Genomic DNA, 19,979 nt, shown 5'->3' on the forward strand with positions numbered 1-19,979 from the left:
GATAGTTGGCCTGGAGTGGAAAGGACAGAAAAGGTAGCTCCAGTGTCAAGAAGAAAATGAACTGACCTTTCAATTACCTGAGTTTTCCAGTTACCCAAGGCTCTGGCCTCCCAATAGGCAATTGGTTTTGGGTACCCACCTTGAAGAGCCCCAGGTCCCATCAGTTCCTTTTTGGGACACTGGTTATCTGAGCCCTGGAAGACAGAGGTCCCAAGGCTTCAAGTGAATGTCTTCAGATAAGGGACATGGCTTGCAGGGCTTTGATTTCTGTTGTCCCTTCTGATGGCAATTTGGTTTCCAGTTCCCTCACTGGCCACATAAGTGGCATGTGATGCCAGGACCTTGAGAAGTCTGATATGACATAGTGTGTAAGGACACCACTAAGGCCTCAGATTTTTCTTAAGCCTTCTTCTTTCCTATTATGTTTGCTTGTTTTATTTTGATCTCTGTTGTAATACACCCAATCGGCAGCTTGTAAAAGCTCCTCCAAGGTCCCTTCCAGTCCAACAGTTAACTTTTCCATTTCCTTTGAATATTTAGGGCTGAATTCGTAACAAATGTGTCCTTTAAAATCACCACAGCTTTAAGGGTGTTGGAAAACATAGCCATATATTTAATGAGAGCCTCCCTTAACCTTTCCAGGAAGGCCATCAGGTTCTCTTTCCGTGTTTGCAAAGTAGTGGTTAATTTAGCATAATTTAAAGACTTAACCTTAGACTTCCTTAATTTCTCTAAAGCACAAGCTTGGAAGTGGTGGTGATACCATTTCTTAATGGCACAGTCATAGTTCCAATTAGGGTCTTGGGATGGAATTACATGGGCCCCAGTAGAAAACTAGGAGATTCCTATAGGACCTCCATCCCCATGAGGTTTTTTTCCCAGAGTTTGTGGATCAAAATCATCTCAATATTTCGGAATTCATCCCAAAGGAATATTGGCCTTGGTTGGGAAATTACCTATCTGTAGGAAAAAAGAGGGAGAGGCATCCCCATCTTAATTTTCCAAAACTGGCCAGGAGAAATCTCATCTCCTCACATCAATAATTGGCCAGGAGAAGCCTCGGCTCTTGACCCTGTGTTTTGTCTGGCTATTCAACTGGCAGCCAAAAGCTTTGCCAGTCTCATGAGGTGCTGGAAGGAGTCATTCCTTATCCTTATCAGGTAGGCTTGACCCTACTGCCCAGAGCTGACCTTGTTTCCCCTTATTTCTCTTATCCCGTTGTTTTCTCTGGGAGACTTTGGGAGTATCAGCTGTAACCAAGCAAGACTTTCCTGGTTATAGAGGGATGCACTAAATTTATTTTGTCGCCTAATAGTAACCTTCTTTACAAATATATTATAAAGGGCTGGTGAAAACCATTTTTTTATAAGAATAAAATTGGCCATCCAGGGAGCTAAAAGGGCCAAAGTCAAGGTCTATTCCCTTGTCTTTTTCAGCACTGCCTGCATAAATATGTTCCAGCAATGTGGATATCCATTTTAGAGTTTCTAGATTGTTACAAATTGTCATACACTGGGCTAAATATAGCAAAATGGCTCTTATGTATTCCAGTAAAAGATGTTTATGTATCAAAGTCTTCTATCCCTTATATGGCATAAGCATCAATTCCTTTGCTAAACAGAAACAACACAAATGTGTAGCATTTGGAAGCTGGCAGCGAGGACATCGTCACCTCCCCAGCCTTTGGATCAAAGGAAGGGCAATTTCAACCAATCCTTGAGTAAAACAACTCAAAGGGTGTGCTGTCCTGCTGTCCTGCCTTTTTGGTTAAGATCATGCAATTTTTCTCTTTTTTGGGCAGACAGAGGGGAAAAAACATTGTTTACCTTTTTTTTTTTTTAAATAAAAAGCATACCAACGATCCAAGAACTGCCTTTTTAACAGAAAATAAAGCAGAAGTTTAATCTTATACTAATGTACTTTCATTTGTTTTAGAAGAACAGATATGTGTGACTCACTCATATGTGGCTCTTGAGAAACTTAACAGAAGACCATGGGGGAAATGCAGGGGAAAAAATAGTTATAAAGAGAGAAGGAGGGAGGCAAACCATAATAGACTCTTAAATACAGGGAACAAACTGAGGGTGGATGGAGGGGGTGGAGGAGAGAGGAAAATGGCAATGGGCATTGAGGAGGGCACTTGTTGGGATGAGCACTGGGAGTTGTATGGAAGCAATGAATCATGGGAATCTATCCCAAAAACCAAGAGCACATTTTATACACTGCATGTTAACCAATTTGACAATAAATTACATTAAAATAAAATCAAATCCATTTATTTTAATCTTAGTACAACCTGATCACATATAAAATTTTTTCTAAATATTTCCCTTCATAAACCTCCTACAACTTACCTTTGCTTTCAGATTCTGACCAAAATTCTTTTCTCCAAACAACCAATATCATTTAGGACAAAATTACTTTCCTTTACCTTCAACAAAAATGTATCCCCTTTCCTTATATCTTTCTTACATATCTCCTACTTTTCTATATAGCAAGTTACTTTCCTTATTTTTATCAGTCTTAATTATATTTAGAATTTTAACTCTTAGAAATCTTAGTATCTAGTAAAAACTAAGTAGTAACCAATTATGAACTATCTGTTACATCAGAATTTTTTTAGATGGCAAACATGAATCTCTTAAGCATAAAGCATGTTTTTTAACAGATCTAAATATCTATCCTTAGTTGTTTGTTTTTTTATCATAAAAAGCCAAAAACATAAACCTATGTTTAGGAAGCAATGCTTTAGTCTTCCATTTAATTTGGAAGAGGCCTCAAAATCCAATTAATTTAATTTAGTTTATTATATAAGCAAACCATTAAAGTTTTAGGTTACCAGAGACCCTGAAAATTATCTTAACAATTACTGACAGAAACTTTGATACAGACAAAATTAACCATTATTTTAAGCCATCTTTTTTGTTAACAAATTGCAACACAGATACCTTAATTATCTTATTATCTTATTTGTGTTCCACTATTGTCCATTTTTACCTAGGGTATCAGTGAGGAAATCTGAAGTGGGCAGTGTAAGTCTAAGGGGGTGTTTTTGCTCTTCGACAGCAAGGGGAGGAGGAGCCCATGGTGCCAGAGGCACCCAGATGGTACTGGAGTCCATTATGGAAGCTTCACCCAACAGAGTGCAGAAACAGAATGGGGAGGGGTAGGCAGAAGAGGTGAGGGGTCCCCAAGAGGCCTGTGGCAGATAAAAGGCCAGAGGTCAGGGAAAGAGGTTTCCTGGTCCTAAAGCTTGTCAGCTTGGGCAGATTAGCAGGTGCAGATTTTTTTCTGCCAACAAGTGGAATTAGGCAGTCCATATCAGACTAGAGAAGACGGAATTTCTCAGAAACAAAAGGAGTTTCAGCAGCTGCTTGGGGATATTCCTGAAAGTCTCCATCCGGAAGTAGACTAACAAGAGACAATTGGCTCTAATCATTATAAAATGGATTAGGGAGAAGCCTCCACATACAGTTAGAGTAACCAGAGTGTACTAGGAGAAACAATGGGAGAGTGTTAGAGTCTCTTTTGTTAGGGATGGGTGTGTGTGTGTGTGTGTGTGTGTGTGTGTGTGTGTGTCTTTTGTTTGTTTTTGTTTTTTCAGCAACCTAGGGTAGGTTTTGGAACACTTCTATGTATTGACCAGGGTTGTTTGAAAATTTTCCCAGGTCTTTTTATTTACTTAGAATCTTGCGAACTTTACGGGGCCAAATCCACCATGAGATCTTTCAGTCAATAGATACATTAAACATGCCTTATTTTAGGGAGATAATTTTTTTTTTATCCCTAGTAATATTGGATAAAGATGGCATGAGGGTCTAACAGGTGGCTTTTCCTGAGGAGAGAGTCTGCAAGTATTTGCCTTTCTTGGCCCCTTTAAGGCAAAGGAGGCCTGCACATAAGGATCATATGACCATTTAGCCTCTCTTCTACAGTACATATCTAACTGTAAGATAGAACCATGCTGAATACCTCACTTAGGAAGCCAAGACTCTCCATCCTCCAGGAGATATTTCAGGTGCCTCTTAGCATTGGCGGGTTCAGTATCAAGCCCTGACCAAACTCACACTCCCAAGGAAGTTTAACTCTGCCTTAAGTTATATGAGGTGACCACAGAACCTCGGATCAGGACTCAATATTCACTTCGGTCCAAACTTTTCTGCTGTAGGTCTCATTCACACACAGTGACACAGTGACTCCAACCCACTGCCCAGAGCCCAACACCTTGGAGTTGCAGTTTCATTCCTTATGGAACTACTCTGGGAGGTGATTCAACCTCCCCTTCTGCCTCTTAGGGGCAGTTCTACTCTAAAGAACCTTGATTCTTACCAGTCTCACACATGGCTCTTCCTGAGCTAGTTTCTGGGCCTTGCCAAGTTCCATTGTGCACCTGGGGTCCTCACCATGGCCTGCCAGGAGGGGCTAGTCTCCTACAAGTCAAGCTCTCCATTAGTGTGGTCACTTCTCCTGGAGCTCTGAGATTCACACCCTGGTTACAAAGGAGGGAGAAATGCACTGTATCCTAATCCCAGACCAGCTCCCAAGAAATGTAGCAGTACTCTCACACAGAGAGATGGACACTGAGGCTTTTCTGTCCAGGAAGCAACTTTATTTGTGAAGTGCTGGCAAGGATTCAGTGGGTTAGTACCCGAAAAACTGAGCCCTGAGCTCAGTGGGGCGTAGCCTTTCATACAACTTCCACCTCATTGTCTCCCATATATAGTGACATATAGTCTGATAGAACACAATCAAGTTACCAAGTTGTGTCAGAGCTATGTATATGTGCATAGGAGTTGATTGGGTCACTTTGCCTTGTTCTGAGGAGGCCTCCACCACATTCCTTAGGGAGGGGCTCTGCCACAACACTGCTAAAAAGTGGTGCATTTAGGGATCCTACACAGCCAGTCTGATGTCAGATCATTGGCTTCTCTTTTTTTAAGCTTATTTGAGAGGAAGAAAGGACCACCCAGGCATCCTGAGAACTTAGTTTTAAACCATTTTAATTGGAATATAAATATATTTGAATATAATCAAATATCATTTTCAAGTGCCAATTTTCAAAATTCACTCGTTAGGAATCAGGAGCTTCCACACTCTGAACATATTGCAGTGATATGATAAGAGAGCATAAGGCAAGCTGAGGACAAGGCGTGAGCTAACACGCCATGGTGTGCGTGGTGTCCTCGGGCACTCCCGGCTGCCCAAGAGCAAAGAAAAGGAAGGAAGATAGGTGGCTAGCTGACAGAGATCACAGTCATGCAGGACACGAGTCTAGATCAGTTTACAAATATCTTAGTAAATTACAAGAAAAAGGCAGCCTTATCAAGAGCCGAATCATCAGAAACCTGGACTCAGTTTCCTGGAGTCCCTAATATCACCCTTCCCTCCATAGTGATGTGAGGAACAAAGGCAGGAAGGAAATGGCAGGTAAAATTAAATTTCTTTATAACCTGCCAGCCTGTTGACAAGTTCTTGAGACAAATACAGAGTATAGCGTTTATCCATGGAAGCCCACTGTCCTAATACTAATGCCTTACTAGAGGGAGAAAAACCTTAGCTTGACGATAGCAAAGCCTCAGGTGTCTTCGGAGTCCTCTTCAGTATATCAAAGTCCTTGTAGAGGCCTCCCTTTTGCCATTACCTCTCCCAATTCCATAGTAAATCACCAGTCACTCTTCACTACCCGAATGCAACTCTTTTTGTCCAGGGTCCTGTCTCTGTGCTTTAATAAAATTACCTTTTTGCATCAAAGATGAAAGATGTCTTTAAGAATTCTTTCTTGGCTGTCAACTCTGAACCCCACCACTCCAAAACCACATAAACATCAATTATGTCCTTTGAAACTTAAATAAAAAGGCTCACACCTCATAAACATATGAATTCTGTCAGGGAACTTTCTTGATTCTTCTTATCTTTTTAGCTCTCCAAAGACATAAACACAGTTATTACAAGTAGTTCAGTTTAAAAAGCCTTATTATGTTAAGAATTTTAAAAGTGTAAAATTGTATTTAGGTGATTATAATTATATGATTTTTTTAATTTGAAAGAGAGAGACTGCAAGTTGGAAAAAGGGGGAGAGAGGAGAGAGAGAGGTAGAGAGAGAAGGAGAGGGAGAAAGAGATAGAAGGAGAGAACCTTTAACAGGCTCCATGTTCAGTGCAGGGCTCAGTCTCATGACCCTGGGATCATGACCTGAACTGAGATCAAGAGTGAGATGCTCACCCAATTGAGCCACCCTTGGTGCCCAAATTACATGTTAATTTACATTAAATATTATAATTGATAGTAACTAAAGATTATACAGTCATAGACTATAGACACTTAATGAAATCCCAAAGATTATAGATCTAATGTCCCTAGTTGGTATTTAAGGAAATCAGAATTCATAAAGATACACAACTTATTTGATATTACACAGTCCCTTAGTTGAGGAAAAGTTAAAACTAAACCCCAAGTTATCTTATTTGGACCAATACTCTGTCTTCATTCATAGGTAATAATCTTTGTGCTGAGGGTCTATGCCATTCAGAATATTTGAGAAGAGACATAGGATAATATTTGTAAATAAACGATGAGGTAATCAGCTTGAAGGATCTTATCTATATTGATTTCTATATTTACTTCCTACAAAATGTATGCTGGTTGAATTATGAGAAGTTTGGCAGAAGAAGTAGAATATTGGAAAAATTACCATAAAGGCAAGCCTGATAAGAAAATGAGAAATTCTGACAGTCATGTTTTGGAATATTGGGTAAATCACTTAACTTCAGTATTACTGTAGACTAAAACTCTACTTATATATTGCTACATGGGAAGAGAAATGAGATTTCATTCCTGAAGTCATGTGAAAAGGCAGGAGGCACTCTCTTATTGCTTATTCTAAGTGGTGAGGTTGTGCCATGTATGCTTGCTTGTCTTAGTACCTTGAAGGATATTGTCATCAGACTAGAAGCTTCTACACATTTTATGGCAATTTACTGAGTATGCCCTCCATATTAAACCTTGCTTTAGGAAAATAACAATGTCTCCACATTGTTAAGTGATGGTTTTCAAAATAAGTTTAGACATGTTATTAAAGTTGTACCAACTCCTTCTTTAATACTTGGGGTAGTTGCTGAAAAGTATATGATTTTTGAAATTTTATAAGGCTTAGTTTTATATTAAGGTAAAAGTAATTAAATAAAAGTAGGAAGACAATTTGTTTAAAGTTCATATGTTCACCTCAATTATATTCCTATTGTTGGATGTAACCTTAATTTTTGTTCTTTCATAAATCACAGGTAGCTAGTGATATTGTTTTAGAAGGAGTCCATTGTTCAGTACAAACATAAAATTTATTTGCAATTTAAATTATTTTTCTGTAATAGAAAAAAATGAATAGTGCCTATTCTAGATTGAATTTTGTCCACTAAAAACCATATGTTGAAGTTCTAACCCCCAGTACCTCAGAATATAATTTTATTTGGAAACGATTATAGTAACAAGACATGGAAACAAGATATGTTATTAGCCAAAAATGAGATCATGCTGAAATAAAATGGCCCTTCATCCAATGTGACTGGTGTCCTTATAAGAAGAGAAGAACGACAGAGACAGAGATGGAGATACCTGAGGGGGAACACAAAATGACAATAGAGGCAGAGACTGAAGTGTTATTCAGTGCATTGCACAAGAGAGCACACGCATATGCACGTGAGACAGGGGGAAGGGCAATGGGAGGAGGAGAGAGAGAATCCCAAATGGGCATCATGCTTTCAGTGCAGAGCCTAATGCAGAACTCAATCCTGCAAACTGCGAGATCATGGCCTGAGCTGAAAACAAGAGGCAGACGCTTAACCGACTGAGCCACGCTAGCACCCCCGAGTGTGTTTCAAAACATACATTAGCTATATCACTATAATTATATAACTACTATAACTGACTATATCTTGTATTGATACTGATAGAAATAGGGCCAAAATTACACTACATTTTCTTGAAAAGATATAAAAAAAGAAAAGACATACTGAATGGTAGCTTATGCTTTATCTAAAACTCGATTTTTCCACAAAATTTTATCAACAAGAATGGCAAATTCTATTGTACTGAAAATATTCCCAGGCTAGAGGGTAGAACCTTAGTGTTTTTGTTTGTTTGCTTTTTTGTTTTTCTTCGCTTTGTGTTGTTTTGTCTCAACTTCGCCATTAACAAATACTGGTTTTGAGTAAATCAAATTTATCTTTACTCACTTTCCTCTTTTGTCTAATTAGCATAGTGACATTTGTCTTCCCTATCTGAAGGCATATCTTTGAGTAATGTTTTCTCACACTTTTACTGAAATTCTACAATGTGGCAGTCAACTTGCTAGACCACTAGACCAGGTACAAAGATGAAGGATTTTTATATCCACCATTAAAGAAAATGAAAATTATAGGTACATGTGCCTTGGAGAGTTAAAACAGTTAAAAAATTTTGAAGTGTTTTTCATCATCATATATTTATTCCAATTAATATTCAAAATCATATTCTGATAAAATTAATAACATCAATAAGAACTATAGAACAAGGTATAAAATTTGCATTATAAGTATAATTGAACAACAGTTTCATACAGAAAGATTTCCCAGGAATCTGGGAATCTCTGAGTTAAATCTAAACAATAAATACACAATAAAAAATGAACACACTGTTTCTAAAAGAACATGTAGTGGGAGGCGTTTGGGTGGCTGAGTCACTTAAGCATCCGACTTTGCTGCAGGTAATGATCTCATTGGGTTGTGAGATGGAGCCTTTCATCAGGCCCTGCACTGGGCATGGAGCCTGCCTAAGATTCTCTCTGCCCCTCTCTCACTGTCCCTTCCTGTTCTCTCTCTTTCTCTTTGTCTCTCTCTCTCTCTCTCTCAAAAAAATATTTAAAAAAAATGTACCTTTTAACTATTTCTCAGAAAGTGCATTTTATCTTGGGTGTTTAAAAATGAACTCTATAGAATGTCCATCAGGATATGTCAATGAATAGCCTTTCTTAATAAGCTATATTTAAAAAATGGAAGAAAGTGTGCAAAGAAAAGTTATTTAGGCATATCATTCTTGAAGCCTCTACATTATGTAACTGACATTTCAAGAATATATTTAACCTGAATTTTTGAAGCTTCCACCATTTGATTATAGCTAATATAGATGGTATTTGCCCAAATCAAGTTTGACTTGATTCTTCTGGCCCACGGTGCTGCATACTTATTTCTAAGACTTAATCTGTGTTAAATTTGAGGAAGCACACACAAAAAAGTTTATTTTTAGAATCTAGTCACGTATTTCCAAACTTAGTGCCAGTTTTCCTGTTTTGGAGTTATACCTCTGTAATTCATGTAAGAAATTATATTTTTATATTCCTTCATACATAAAAGTTTATTTTCTGAATATTATTATCTATATATAATCAAAAAACAGATACTCTAATTTCAGAATTTATCTTTAAATTAATTCATCTTTATAATTTAATTTTGCATCATTGTGTTTTTCAAAAATCCAATCTTAAATCTCTTTTTAATTTTTATTATTGTTTTTACATTTTTCATTGAAATATAGTTGACACACAATTAGTTTCAGATATATACCGCAGTGATTCGACAACTCTGTGTTAGGCTATGGTTACCACAAATGTTGCTACTATTTTCACCATTGAGTGCTATTATAATAGAATTGCTTATATTGTTTATGCTGATCTTTAATCCCCATGACTTATTAATTTCATAAATGAATTAAATTTTTTAATATGAAGAAAACATTAGAACTCCAAATGCATCATAGCAAAATGGATATTTAATGCATACTCTTTTAGAAAAAGTCATTTATTTAAATTACCTTATTGACTGATAACTTATCACCCTTTTATAAAAAATACGTTCAGCCAAAATTTTGAATTACTAAACTTTAGGCATCAATAATATTTCTTACTAAAGTTTTCCAATCCCCTCCCCAGGGGTTCAAACATGATTGGGATTGGGGAAAAAGAATTCCAGCAGTATTTTAGGAATTGGGGCAGGTAAGGAAGTAGCTCACTTTGTGCTACAGGCTGTTCTAGAATGTTCTTATTGCTTTATTGAATGGGGATGGAGGCAGCTTTACAGGAGAAATACAATTGGGGATGCAGTTAGGATACATTTATGAAGATGCAGTCTCAAATCACTTCATATGAGAATAAGACTTTTGTGAATTTTTAAACAATGACATAGAATACTGATCACTTGGGGGCTTAGAGACGCTCCTATCTACCTGTCGACAATGCTACTTAATTCTTCCCAGATTTAGAGAATAGATGCTGAGAACAGTCACAAAAGGCTATTCATTTTCTAGTTTCATAGCAAGAATAAATAGTCTGATGCTTGGTCATTTTTTTATGCACAGAGCTAAATAGGAAAGGCAAGGCCAAATATTCTGTAAAATTGGCAACTAACAATAGGGATATTTAACACACTTGGTTGAATGGCAAGATATAAAGGGCTTTCTTGAGAACAGTTTCATATGTCTGATGATAATTTATTTTCCCATATTGTTAATGGCAGAGCCCTAGATTATAGTGTTATAAGTTAGAAAAGTATGGCATCTTATTCATTCATTTATTAATTCAATCAACAACATATTCTTGAATGCCTAATGTCTCCTTCCATTCTATTTCCTGAAAATAAAATAAAAAAGGTCTTAGTTCCTCATTGTAACTCTTTTGCTGTGAAATTTGCAGAGATATAAAGACTTTAAAAAAATTGGAAGGGTGCCTAGGTGGCTCAGTTGGTTGAACGTCCGGCTTTGGCTCAGGTCATGATCTCACAGTTCATGGGTTTGAGCCCCATATCAGGCTCTGTGCTGACAGCTCAGAGCCTGGAGCCTGCTTCGGATTCTGTGTCTCCCTCTCTCTCTGACCCTTCCCTACTTGTGCTCTCTCTGTCTTTCAAAAATAAATAAGAAACATTAAAATTTTTTTAAAAAAATTGGAAACAATACATTTCCACATGAGTGCTGTGACCACTTTAGGTACAAGATGCTCTGGGAACACATAGGAGGAACAAGTCTTACTAAGTCTTAGAGATTATTCATCTTTTTTTGTTTTTGTTTCTTGCTTAAATAATTTGTGATTAAGACTAATTTCAAATCTAAATGATTAAAATCATTGTTTTTAAAAGTGTTAATATTCACTGTGGTAGCTAGCATTATGCTGTAGACAATTAGTGTTAGAATACAAAAATAAGAAATTTTGACCTTAACAACACAGTTGTGAAAAAATGAAGTCTGATGTCCCACTTACAAGTAGTAAGAATTCCTCCCCCATATGAATATTTAATGACACTAGACCCTCAACTAACACCAAAGAAAAACAGATAAGAAGAATGACACATAGGTACATCTTTCCACTGCTGAAAACCAAAAATAGAAGTCTTGAAAACAACCAGAGTAAAAAGAGACAATACACAAACTTCTCATGGGAAACTGTAAAGGCCAGAATACCATAATAAACATCTTTAAAGTGTTGAAAGAGGAACAAAGCCTATCCAGAATTCTATACCCATGCAAGTATATTTTAAAAAAGTAATTTTTAAATAAAAACTACAAGATAGGTGAGAGAATTAGTAACCAGCAGAACTTCACTATAAGAAGTTCTTTAAAACAATGGCATAAAATGAAGTATCAGACCTAAGAAAAGAAGGGCCATGCGAATAATGTATCATTAAATTAAAAGTTTCTCCTAAATGTTTCTTTATTATTTATAAACTTGATGCCAGTCAATATAAAATTTACTGTGCTACGCCAAATAAATCTTCGATGATAAAGAAAACCCAAAAAACAAAGCGTGCCAAATGTACAGCTGTCAATCTTAGCTATAAGGATATTAAAGAATTCAATAATGCATTCAAGATGTAGCCTTAGGTTTAAAAACCTTAATGATTTCAAGAATTCTGCCTAATCATTTGTTCTCTGGGAAACTGACAATCAGAACCTCATACAAATGTAACAAGTGAATAAGAATACCAGAAAATCTTTTCTACTTCCTCTTAACTAAAATAGAAAAAAAATAAATTAAACACCCAATGAAGAAGTGCCAAGACTCTCAGATGTGGTTTACAAAGTTAAAAACTGAAACTTAAAACAAATGCATAAGCAACACTTGCGAATTTTGTAACTGGTTTGTGCAGAAAAATGTACTTCCGTATTTCTTTTTAAAGCCATTTAATGAATAGAACTTACTTTTAAATCAGATTGCTTTACTGCATGTAATTTTCTTAAAAGATAATTAAATTTTAAATAAAAATGGTATTAAAATGAAATTTATAGCATATATTCAAATGAACTGCGTGACTATAATAGCAAAGAGAATGTGAGGGTAATGGAAGTATAGTTTGCAAGTGCTACAAATATGAAGATTTTATATGAAGTGAAAAATAAAATGTGTAGTTTCGTAAGTGAAGTGAGATGTGGGAATAAATGGTACACTTAATGCTAAGTAGATTCTAATAAGTTAACAATGCATGATGAAATACCTATGTGGTTAGGGAAAAGTATCGGTATGAGGATGGATGGATGGGTGGATGGATGGATGAGTGGATAGATAGATAATAGATAGAGTAAAGATAAAAAGTCCAATATAAGAACTGCAGTGGATTATTGAAGAAAAAAAATAACTAAAAAGATGTCAAGAAAGTAGCAACTGAGAAATAAAAATAGAACAGTCAAATGGAAAAGCAAAGGTAAGATGTAATTTTAAGTATGTTGCAAATGGACTAAATTCTCCAAGTAAAAGGCCAAGAATATCAGGCTAGGGCGCCTGGGTGGCTCAGTTGGTTAAGTGGCTGACTTTAGCTCACGTCATGATCTCGCTGTTTGTGGGTTCCAGACCTGCACTGGTCTCTGGGCTGACAGCTAGGAGCCTGGAGCCTGCTTTGGATTCTGTGTCTCCCTCTCTCTCTGCTTTTCCCTTGTTCATGCTCTGTTTTTCTCAAAAATAACCATTAAAAAATAATAAAATAAATTAAAGTAAAATGCAAAAGCAAAAGTGGGATGAAGTGAAAGATATGAAAAGATACATAAAATGTAGACAAAAACACGGAAGCCTATGGGAAGCATAGTACGGGAATAAAAGTAGACTTTGAGAGGGGCACCTGGGTGGCTCAGTCGGTTAAAAGGTTTACTCTTGATATCAGCTCAGAACATCATCTCATATTTTGTGTGGCCAAGTCCCATATCAGGCTCTGTTTTCTCCCCCTCTCTCTGCCCCTCCCCTCCTCGTGCATGTGGTTGCTTTCTCTCTGTCTCTGTCTCTCTCTCAAAATAAATAAATAAATAAACTTTTAAAAAGTTGACTTTGAGAAGCAGAAAGCAATATGTTATAATGATAAAAGAATCAATCATCAGGAACACATAATTTGCAAAAAGCTTCAAAATACAGAAAAATGTACAAAATAAAAGGAAAAAAATTGACAGTCATAGTGAAAGATTTCAACATTCATTTCAGAGTAGTAAAACAAGTAGACAAATTGAGTAAGGCTATAGAACATCTGATCAATACTAACAACAAGATCGATTTACAAGGTTTTATAGATATTACTTATCATAATGAGAGGTGCAAAAATAAATAAAATAGAAAACAGTTATAAAGAGTTCATAAAGCAAAGTTGTTTTTTTCTGGGAAAAAAAAAACCAACAATGAAGTTGATGCATTCCAACAAAGGAAAAAGAGAAAAAATATACTACCAATATCAGGGATGGTGTAGAAATGATCACTGTAGATGTTATGCAAATTAAGGAAATATAATGAAAAATTTAATAATATATGTTCACCAACTTAGTTGATATGGACACATTTGTTTTAAAATGTTTAAATGTGCAAAATGCTTTAGCAGGCATACTTCAATACACATTTTAAAAATTAAAGTCAAGTAGGGGTGTCTGGCTCACCCAGTTCGAACATCATGTGACTCTTGGTGTCCAGATCCTCAGTCTAAGTGGCAGACTGGGTGTAGAGATTGCCTACCTATGTAAATAAATAAACTTCAAAAATGTGGGGGTGGTGCTTTGGTGGCTCAGTTGGTTAAATGTCAGACTCACTGATTTCAGTTCAGGTCATGAGTTCAAGCCCCACATTGGCTTCCGCACTTACAGCTGCAGAGCTTGGTTGGGGGTCTCTCTTGCTCCCTTTCTCTCTGCCCCTCCCCAGTGTATGTGCAAATTCTCTCTCTCTCTCTCTCTCTCAAAATAAATAAATGAACTTAAAAAATGAATAGTCATGCATCTGTGAAAGGTATAGAATCTTTATTTAAAGGGGAAAAAAGTACAATCTCTTATTTTCATTCATGAGTACTGAAATAGATTTAGGAAAAATTTCAGGCAAACTTTTATGTAAACTCTTTCGTAAGACAGAGGAGGGAACACACTTCAGCTCACTGTGAAGTCAGCATAATCCTGATAGTAAAGCTTGATTCATTACCAAAATAAAATAGAGACCTATATACCTAAAGAACAAAGCTGCAAAAATCTTCAACAAGATTTTATCAAAGAAAATCCAGCAATACATAAAATTGATAATATTATCACCCAATAAGTTTTATCCCAGGAATGCAAAGGCTGGTTAAACATTTGAAAATTAATCAGTGTATGTCAGCATTTTGACAAAATAAGAAATAAAGGAACATATGATTATCTCAATGGATGAAATAAAATTCAACACACCCAATATAAAATTAAACCTGAATTCTTCAATATCCCTGGTAAAATCACTAAGAAAATTAGAACAGCAGATAGCTCTCTCAAATTGTACAGAACTTCTATTAAAATGTCTGATAGCATTATATTAAGAGTAAGATATTTTTATATCATGTTCATGAATTAGAAAATTCAATAGTGTTAAGATGTAAATTCTCCACAAATTGGTTTATAGATACAGGATTATTTTTGGAAAAATTGATAAGCTGATAGCAAACTTCAGATGAAATTTCAATGGAATTTCCGGAATAACTGAAATGAATTTGAAAAATAAGTTGAAGGATTTACACAGCCCAATTTCAAGACTATAAAACTACAGACATTAAGACAGTGATATAGTGGTGAAAGGAGATATGGATCAATGAAACAGAATGGTACACCTTCAAATAGGGTCACATGTCTATGGCCAGTTGAGTTGCTAAGGAAATTCAGAACACTTTTTTTTCAAAAAGTGCACTCTTCAACAAATGGTGATAAAAGTATTTGATTTTTATAATAATGATAGAAGGACCGCATTCCCAGCTTCATACTATACTTAAAAGTTAATTCTAAATTGATCATAGAACTAAATGTAAAAGTGGAATTCAAAGAACTTTCAGAAGAAAACATAAGAAAAAAAATTTGCAAACTTGGAATAGGCAAATTATTCTCAGCACAAAAAAAATACTACTAAAACAAAATGATGAATTAGATTTTGTAAAAATTTTTTTTAAATTCTCTTTTCAAATGACACCAATAAAGGAATATAAAAGCCAGCTGTAGATGAGAGAACATTCAGATTGCAAATATTAGACAAAGGACATGTGTCTAGAATATATAATAGATTCCTACAGATCACTAATAAAAAGATGAATAGGGGCACCTAGGTGGCTCACTCGGTTAAGTGTTGTGACTCTTGATTTCGGCTTCAGGTCATGATCTCATAGTTCATGATTTTGAGCCCTGTGTCAGGTTCCACGCTGACCATACAGAACTTGCTTGGGGTTCTCTCTCCCTCTCTCATTAACATTAAACACAATGTTAATAACTGCACATTCTTTGAAGGGCAATAATCTAAATTACTGTTCTCCACTTTCCTCAAACAAGCGTTCAAAACCTTCGAGCATCTTTCCCTGGTCTGTACAAAGCCCAGTTGCTAAACTGTCCCTCTTACCACAGGTCCTAGAAATGAGAAGCCACAAAGCAACGGAGAGCTAGCCAGAGAACATCAGTACAAATCAGGAAGGAAGAGATCTGGACATTGTTTCTTATGAAAAAAAATTTTTTTTAAGGGAAATGCTTTAGGTCAAAAAGCTAACTTGAAGTGTTGAGGCAATGACATGAAAATGTAGCTATAGAGGGCAAAACACATGGCAAGATCCTAGTCAAGACAAGGAAGACCTTGAAGACCTTCCTAATAAAGATTTAAAAATGTATAGAGTTGCCATTTAATGCCTTTTGCCTCACCAAAAATGTGCAAAGAAATGTCATGTAACCTAATAGAAAGGCAATGGATTTCAGATTCAAATAGCATTAAATTAGAAACTGACTCAGCAACTACTACCCAGGTCATCATGTAGAAGTTACTTCTTTGGGCTTTATCTTCCTGGATATAACATTGGATATTATTATCTTGGTTGTTGTGAAAATTATATATAATACATGTGAACCATTTGACCCTTGTCATTATACTTTGTAACAATGTATAGATAGAGATTGCTCTAAATTAGTTCAAAGTTCCTCTCTAATTCTAGATCATATGATTCCAAATTTGCTGACAGACCAGAAAAAAAATACATAATATTGTTAAAATGTAATTGCTTTTGTACATTACAATAATTATTTTATTTTTGTATTAAACAGAAATTTTTAGAGAAACAGGACACATAGTGTGTGTGTGTGTGTGTGTGTGTGTACAGAAAGAGACAGATAGAGAGATGGAAAGATAGAACAAAGAAAGAAGGAAGGTAGGAGCTCTGTGTGAACACAATGACCATGTCAATGTCAGCTAAGTGTGAGAGTACAAGACAATCAGACATCACAAAGAAAACCATCCTTGGGAAGAATAGCTGCCAAATGCTTCACTAATTAAAGCTCTTGGCTTCTTGAAAATGCAAGAGAGGACAGCAGGCAACAGCTTTTCTACTGAGCTTCATTTATTATAGAATTTGATGAAGATGTTCCTTGTCTCTGAATCATAAGGTTTTTAGGCCTGTGATTACATTTACAGTGCAGCTCTGTCTTATTTTTAAAATGTTTAAAAAATGTTTCAGAGTTCAAATGGAAGAATGAATATGTATCGAAGCATAAAATTAGATAAATGCAGATTAACTTTATTCATCAAATGTAGGTATCCTCTTGTCTTTCCACAGCCAGTCAAGTGTTGTGTTAGTTGTGCTATGCAAATATGCAATTTCTAACCTAGTGGAGTTCACAGAATAGGCATGATGATAGATACATAAATGATTGTATAGCAAAGAATACTTTGAACTGTTTAATCATTAAACTTTTCTTTCTCACTTTTCATCTATTTGACTCTTCTCCACTCATTCATGATTATCCATTATTCCTTGAGGAAAATTAACATTTGATAGGAAGCCCTAAGAAAAACACTGTTTTTGTCTGTTTGTTTTATATTCGAGAGAGAGAGAGAATATGCAAGATGAGGAGAGGGATAGAAGGAAAGAGAGAGAGAATCTCAAGCAGGTTCCATCCCCAGCGCACAACCTGATGTGGAGCTTAATACCACAACTCCAAGGTCATGACCTGAGCTTAAATCAAGAGTCAGATGCTCAACCATCTAGGCTCAACAAAAACAATATTTGGTTTTAATTTGTTTACATTTTATTTGAGTGTTGGTTCTTCAGGATAGCAAAGGAATACCTATGTGACTCAAGGCCTATGATAAAGAATGCAAAGAGAAAAGCAAATATAATACTGTTCCAGACTCCCTGGAAACAGACATGCATCATCTGGACATCTGGATATATCTTAAGGAGAAACATACTGGGGAAGGCTGGGGGTGAGGAATGGTGAGAAAGTGGAGATGACCAAGTACAGTCTGTTGCCAAGGTCAAGGCATTTTGTAGAAATTGAACTAACTTGGTACCTTTCAAGTGAGCATTAGGCTTATATATGAGTCAACTCTTACTCTATAGAACGAACAAAAGGCAATTGCAAAAGCATTGCCAGTATAATCAAAGACCTCTTTTCAATCTTTCCAACTAGATTTCCAGAAAACTAGTAAAACTACTACAGAATTGTGACACTCAGAGAGCCAATAGAGAATAAGATCATATGTATAATTTGATATATGTACTTGGGTGAGGTTGGACAGTTGTTAAAACATATCTAGTTATAATTGGAATTATATAAAATATTTATGTCTTCAAATAGGTTTATGGACAAAGGACCTTGAGTGCAGGAATAAAAAGAGGTGACTAAAAGGTCTAGAGAAATAGAAAGTCTTTATTAAAGAATCTGAGACACCATGAGATCCTCAAAAAAGAAAAAAAGGTATTTGTTGGGAGGAGAGTCAGCAAAGGATGCATGAAGGGATGAATGGTTAGAACTTGCCAAAAGAACCACATAGAAGAGTGAATTTCATGTCCAGAAAAAAGTAAGCTTCAAGGCTGAATTTGTTTATGTGCTATAGATCCATTTATGGTGCTTTTGTCCTGACACCCCAAATGGTTTAATACTATAGAATGTTTTATTAAAGCAGAAGAGCTCAATAAATTGATTATGGGTGAGGACAGAGAGGTCTGGGAAATATTATGAGAAAAAACAGACTGGAAGAAAGAAGAGCCATGGCACCATAAAGTGGAAGGGGCCATTTTATCCGAGAGGAGAAAAACAGAGGGGGAGAGAGAGCAAAAAATCAGATTTGTACAAGAAAGCACTACTCCTTAAAGCAGCTAGACAGAGTGAAAGCACACACAGGGGACTGCACAAGAAAACTGTCCCTCAAAACTATTAAGGGGGAAAAAAGAGAGGGTTTCTTTATATATTTTTTTTATAAATAGCAGAGCACAGACTCTGAAGTTTCAGTGGTCAGCCCCGGACAGTGCTCTAATGAGAAAGCAGGGCAAAGGCCCCAGGAGCCGGCAGTGTGGACTGAGAATCTGATGGGATGCACATGAAGAAGCAGTTCCCCTACTTGGAGTGCATTTGGTAGAGGGGATAATGGCTTCTGGGCAGGCACAAGACTTGGCAGGCACCATCAAGCTGCCACGCTTACCCATATAGGAACAAAGACACCAGTTGAGGATAGAAAATCCTGGTGCTGGCTGTATATTGCAATTTACCATAAACCCTGAGCCAGTGCTGCTCAGTGTTTCCAGGGACAAGCTGGCCCTGGCAATAGCACAAGGAGACTCACTCCCATAGATCACTAAAGGTCTGAACCACAGGGGTCTCTGAGGTGTGGTGTTTTGAAACAAAGCTTTTATCCTAAGATAAAACCCTGGAGCGAGACACCCCTAGTAGATGGACATCTCAGACACAGACAGCGGAAAGGTGGGGAGCTGACAGAAGCAGGGGTCACAGGGGGAGGGGCGACAGATCACATGCCTGTGAGGGTGCAAACTTCCCACTCCAAAGACTAGAATGTGAGGTGATGCCATTTTCACATTTGCCCACCATCACTGATCTACCCTAAGTTAAACAGAGTCACCAAGTGGAGAACAGAGTTGTTACACCAGCCCATCCCGCTGTGCCCTCCAGGCACATCTCCACTAGGGCAAGTTGGCCCAAGAATAAGGGAAGCAGACACCTCCCTCAGAAGACCAGCCCAAATCCCTTTCACTAGCTTAGTCTACACACCACAGACTGCTGCAAAGTGTCAGCTTTAAGGGGAACTGGATCTAGCGTCATTTAGGTTATTTTTGTCATTCATTTTGTAGTTGTTGTTGCTTTACTTGTTGTTTTTACTGCTGTCATTTTTATTTTCTTTTGTTTCTTGGATACAGAAAGAGCCAAATTTTTATTTTTTATTTAATTTTATTTTAGTGTTGTTAATTTCTTTTAATTTTTAATTTTCTCTCTTTTCTTTATTTTTTTTTCTGTTGAGCTTCTCTTAACAACTAGACTGAAGCACACTTAGGATCTAGCTTCTTTTATTTCATTTTTTAATTTTTAATTTTTATTTTATTCTATTATTATTATTATTATTATTATTATGGATTTTTTTCTCCCTCCAAAATGACAAGACAGAGCAATTCACTTCCAAAGAAAGAACAGGAAGAAATGACAGCCAGGAATTTAGTCAATGC

This window comes from Suricata suricatta, chromosome 1 (assembly GCF_006229205.1).
Source record: "Suricata suricatta isolate VVHF042 chromosome 1, meerkat_22Aug2017_6uvM2_HiC, whole genome shotgun sequence".
Classification (NCBI taxonomy): Eukaryota; Metazoa; Chordata; class Mammalia; order Carnivora; family Herpestidae; genus Suricata; species Suricata suricatta.